Genomic DNA, 6,028 nt, shown 5'->3' with positions numbered 1-6,028 from the left:
TACCGGTGCTGTAAAGAGGTGAATGTCAACTTCTCCAAAGCTTCAACCTTGCTTTACAAGCTTATCCCTTCTCTAACTTTTCTCATCATATATCTCACCATTTGGTGAATGATTTTGTAAATATTTTTTAGTGATAATTACTAACTACTAACCACTAACCTTATTGTAAAATGCACCCTCTACTAGAGTAGGCACTCCCAAATTATTCACTCAATCCTCTCTCCTTTAATCCTCAATAATTCTCTTCCCTTGAGCCCACATCCATGTGACTCAAAGGATAAAAGAGACCCACCCTTATTTAAAAAAAAAATAATGCATAATCTTTGATTTCTTCAAATAAACTTGATTAGGTCTAATCCTAATCGGGGCTTCTAAAACCTATAAATAGAGCCCTTCGCTCCCTTGTAAATTATCACATGATCATACCACACCACACCATTCTCAACACATAACACACCACTCTTCAAGCCTAGTTGTGTAGAGTGTGTGCATTGTGAGTGCTCTATTCCATCACTACACATAGGTGCATGGTGAAGCTTGAAGTTAGTTATGCTATCTAGAGGAGTGGAGTAATACCATACTCTGCATCACACTTGTAGCCTACTCTTGTCCATAAATAAGATTCATAGTTTTGGGTGCAATTGTATGCTGCAACTACGACTCTTCTCTCCAAATTGACTTGATAAGTTGGCTCATCAGGTGGTTGAAGGTATATTGTCCTTGAAGTCTGTTGTGCTATGTCATGCTTGATGGTTTGAGGGCTTGTTGAATTTTTTGCCTAAAAACTCAATTCTAAGAGGGTGCTCGGTGAGAGGGCTCCCGTGACCCTAAGACAATTTGTGTATTGGCAACAAGGTCAAGTTTTGTGTTGTCTCTCTATTTCTCATCAAGCTTTGTGTGCATCTAGTCTTTAAGGCTAAGACTGAGTTGCTCAAGTTGATTTGTGCTCTTTACCTCTCTTTGGCATGGTGAATGTTTGTGTTTGGTGTGTGTGGCTATCTTGCAGTCCCCTCTCTTTGTGCGTTTCAGTACAAGGAGATATCACGTGCGTCCTATTTCGCATCTACAACTAGGTGGTGCCCCTTTTCTTGTTTGGTTTCTGGCTGTGGGTTGTTGTTGTCTCTGATTGTGCTTGCCCCAACCCCATTTGAGAAGCACGGGAGCCTCGAAGGGTGTTTAGAGGCTCCTCTTCTTGTTGCCTACCCCGGACTGCCTCAATATCATGATGCTTGCCAACCAATTGGGCACCGCCTTGTTTGTCCCTAAAAGGAAGGGTCTAGGAAGGTTCTCTAATCTGATTTGTATAGGATGGAATTGGTCTAAGACACTACCAAAATGTATGATGATTAACGTTGGAGCTAGTCTTGTTACTATTCCGCTCAACTTTCGGACTTACTTTGGGGCGTACTTCGAGTGCAACAGATTTGGGCACTTTGCCAAGGATTACCCCATGAGGACTAAAGCGAACTCTGAGCCTATAGCCCAAGCCCCCAATTAGGGGGACATTAATCATGTCCCTATCAAGAAAACAATAGTGGAAGAGGGTGAGAAACAAGTAAAGGGTTGCGAAGGGACAAGATTAGGGGAGGAAATAGAAGCTATGATTTGTGACAATGAAGTCACCAAATTGCAAGAAAGGACGGTTGAGGTGCAAAGCTTCTCAGTGCAATGCCTAGAACGCCCCCGCAAAGTTGATCTGTTTGTCTTTCCCGCAAGTACACCTAAGCTTCTGAAAGTAACAGCTACGTCGACTGTGAAGATCTCAGGACTAAAAAGGGCCAAAAGGGTGAAGGTGGTGGCAAGAGAATTCATAGCACCAGAGAATAACGGAGCCTTGAAAGGGATAGGCTTCTTCGCACCCCCTGTCCAACTAAAAGAGGAGACTCATGCCATTCGCTCCAGAACCCCTTTGAAGTGTTGCAAGGGAAGAAAACCCTTGACCCTGAGGAACCTCCACATTATCCTAGGGCAACAAATGCGGGGACATGGGAAGGATCAAATGTTGAAGAGTTTGTTCCCCTCTCCCAATGATGGAATCCTTGGCTATTCAGATGGAACGTGAAAGGATTTAAGACCAGAAAGAAGCATGCCCTATTCTGGGAGGAAGTTAGAAAGGAGAAGGAAGTTAATTTTTGGGACATTCAAGAACATCATCTTGATGCTCGCAACAAAAGAAAATAGGCATTGAGAAAGAAGTTGGTCTTCTATGGAGGGGGAGTGGATGGGTTCAATGGAGTTTTCTCTATTGTGGACAAGGACCTGGAGCCCAAAGTAGTCCTTAATCACCCCTCTGGGAGAGCCCTAGGGGTGAGAATTATGTGGGAAGATCAGAGTATCACTATAGTCAACATATATGGCCCTTGCAATGCAAAGGATAGAGCCAAATTGTGGATGCATCTTAGGGATACCCCTATTGAAGGAGAGTGGCTATTGATTAGGGACTTTAATATGGTGGAGAAGAGCAAGGATACAATAGGATCAACCAGTTTGTTGGCAGGTTTTGAAAAAACCAAATGGTTGGGTCTTTGGACCTATGGGAGGTGGGTCCTTGGAATAGAACGCCGTGCTTCACGTACACAAGCCTACAATATGCCCTCATTGCTTCCCGCCTTGATAGGTGCTACTACTCTCACCAAGCTGATTGCATCCCATGGCTACTTGAAATGAAGGTGGTACCAACAAAAAGCATGCTGGACCATATACCGTTACACATGGAACTCAAGATATCCAATGGGGTGGGTCAGACCCCCAAGGGGAGTATGAAGCTACTTGTTACTGGGGCACACCTATTCAAGGACCCTCTATTTAGATTACTTACCAAGAAAGCTTTGAGCAAACTCAATAAAGATGTTAATCTTGAAAAACCTAAAGCTTGGTACCTCTTTGCTCGAAGTATCCAAAAAGCGATCAAAATCTCAGGCCCTTGGATGAAAAAGGCTCGAGAAGAGCACTGGAAGCAACTTGAAGAGGAGTTGCTAATGAGACTTTCAAAAAAGCTTTTGGACTGGCCTCTGAAGAAAAACACAAATGGTGGTTGGAAGTGAAAGCCAACCTGGCTGAGCAGCAGCTCGAGGAGGTCAAGAGGGCAAGACTGCTATTTCAAAAGACCTTCCTCCAGCTAGGGGCCGCTAATCAAGCACATTTTTTTAAAGCATTGAAAATCAAGAAAAGTCGCTACTTCATCCACTCGCTCGTAGATGAGAATGGGAATGATACACAAGACCAAAACAAAATGGCTAGGCTGATGCTCGATCACCTTAGCCAAATCATTGGCCAACCAGATACATGCTCTCAAGAGGTGGATGAAGCTAGAGCGACCTTGCTCGACAGTGTCAATAGGAAAGTCTCCCAACTTGAAGCCAATCGGCTTGAGATGGCCTTCTCTAAAGATGAATGCTCGATTACATTGTAAGCTCTTAGAAAGGAGAAATCCCTTAGTTGGGATGGTCTCAGGGTGTTCTGGGAGGACCTCAAGGTCCCGGTCACGTCGTGTCTTGCTAACTAGGCTCTCGTCAAGGGATCCTTGGATCTTAATGTGAAAAGAGGGCTTATCAAGCCTATCTCAAAACAGGTTTCCAACTTGCAGCTTAAGCATTGGCATCTCATAACTATGATGTTAGTTGCATACAAAATCATTTCCAAGGGAGTTGCTCTTAGAATGGCAGCCCTCCTTAACAGAGTCATCTCTCCTCATCAGCACGGGTTGATCAAAGGAAGATCAATTTATGACAACATATTGACATCAGTGGTTGGCATTGAGTATGCAGCCTTCATGAAGCAATAGTGCATTCGTCTGAAGCTAGATCTGGACAAGGCTTATGATAGGATTGTGTGGTCCTTCATTGAGGATGTCATGAAATCATTGGGCTTTGGGTCGTGTCTCTGTCACCTTATACACACTCTAGCTACGGGTAGCCTTTCCGAGATCTTGTTCAATGATAGGATTGTGGGCTCCTTTGAAGCCAAAAGATTGATCAAGAAAGGATACCCCTTGGCCTTGCTTCTCTTTGCTATTGGATCACATCCTCTATTAACGATGCTTGCAGCTGCTGCTGAGCAGGAGGAAATACAATGATTAACTCTTCCCGATAACAACCGGCTCCTGGCCAAGATGTTTGCGAACGACTTCCTCCTCTTCTTGAAAGCCTGCCCTTAAGTGCTCAGAAAGGTCCTTGAGATTGTGAAGACATTTGTTGTGGCTTCTCGGTCAAAGTGTAATATTGAGAAGTCGAGACTAATCTCCCTAACAAAAAAGGACTCATTTGACTCGTCGGTCTGGTCAGGGGAGATTGTGTCTAAAGGTAGGATCTTTAGGCATCTCGGCCCTCCCTTAGGGGTGGACATTACAAGTAAAGGTTCCAGTGGGTCCTTGAGAAGATTCAGAGGAAAATGACAAGGTGGGAGTATGTGTTTTTCCCCTTCCAGAGTCGGGTCAGAGTGATTAATTCTTTTATGCTTCCTTATATTGCCTTCACCAGCCCGCTCCTCAAAATAGCCAAATGTAATTAGGAGTTTTTAAAACCAATTAAAAGATTCTTATGGAGAAACAACACTAAAACTGTGTCGCCGTGACAATGGGCAAAGTAGGAAGGTATCGCTTGACCAGTGGTCCAAGGTGGCATTGGAATTCTCAACCCTGTTGTTCATGTTGAGGCCCTGTGTGCCAAGTTTGTGGTCTCAATCGCAAATCAAGACTAGTCTTGGGCTCTCAAGACCAAGGATATGATTGACAAGGCGAAACTTTGCTCTGAAGATGGTCAGTGGAAAGGGATCAAGGTGCATAATAAACTTATAGCCCCTGGGTGGGCTAGCTTAAGACTGAGTGGTATCACAGGAGAGATGGTGCGAAAATGCAATAGAGAAACAGGGGCATTGGAATGGGGTGAAGTTACAAGATACTTCCATAACTCCATCTCGCACTGGTCCCCCTGGCTATCTTAAATTGTTGGGGTTATCTTGAACCCTTATTGGAGTGAAATTGCAAGAAGGATGAACAATAAAGGGACCTCAATGGCTGAGCCACTTCTTGGATAGTAATAGCAATTGCTAGAAATTGTTTGGGGGGCCTTCCCAACATGCGTCAACATTCAAGCGCGTAGTATCGGACCTGACAGATGTTCTGGGTGCAGCTTAGCTAACGAAGACCTCTAACACCTTTTCATGGACTGGCAAGACCTTGCAGGAAATATGTGCAAATGGATACAAAGAACGTGAAAGATTGGGTGTTTCAATAAGGATTTGTGCCTTGGTGGCAAACAATTTCGGAGTTCTGCACTGCTAATTTGTACTCAAATAGTCGAATACTACTTCTTGAATAATATCTGGAAGGCCAGGGACTGTCATGTCTTTGATAATGACCTGTCTGTGGCTAGTTTCTCAGAGATTGTACAAGAAAGCAAGGAGATAATATATGTGGTAAGTAAAAGGTATAGCTCGGATAAGTTTCTTAGGGCAACCCTCGCCATCCGATCGTGCCCTGCGCAATAGTTAACTACTAGGTACTTGTAACTAAGATCGATTGTAACGCTCTATCCCTCAAGGCTCGCCCTGAGCTCGAGACTGATTTGTAATCTATTGGTGACTTTATAATAAGTTTTGAAAAAAAAAAGGTCCTATATTGTCAAGTTTTAAACTTTGTTCTTCTTTGGTTATGTTTTACATACTACGTACTACTACGGGCTCTTTTGCATTTCTATTAGGTGGAATCTAAATAGATCCACCTTCCACGTTCCCACTTGCCCCTCGGCCTTCCCCCCCCCCCCCCCCCCCACAAAAAAAAAAGAAGCTCTCCACGCTTAACTTGGAGACTCCACTGCCCACTGTCCCTCCAACTCGTCTCTGACAACGTGCATCTGCCTTTAAACATTTGGCCCTTGTGAATCTGTTGGCTTCTCCTAGGTGCCAAGAGCTATGCATGCTCGATCTTTTTTTGGTACACACAACTTAAAGCTCTGCATCATCATTGGCTAGCCTGCTAATGCTTCACATAAGAGAAATAGAAAGGCCCATCTCCCCATTCTCTGCAGCG

This window comes from Adiantum capillus-veneris, chromosome 7 (assembly GCF_014529385.1).
Source record: "Adiantum capillus-veneris isolate H3 chromosome 7, ASM1452938v2, whole genome shotgun sequence".
Taxonomy (NCBI): domain Eukaryota; kingdom Viridiplantae; phylum Streptophyta; class Polypodiopsida; order Polypodiales; family Pteridaceae; genus Adiantum; species Adiantum capillus-veneris.
Note: the sequence above shows the minus strand (reverse complement) of the source record.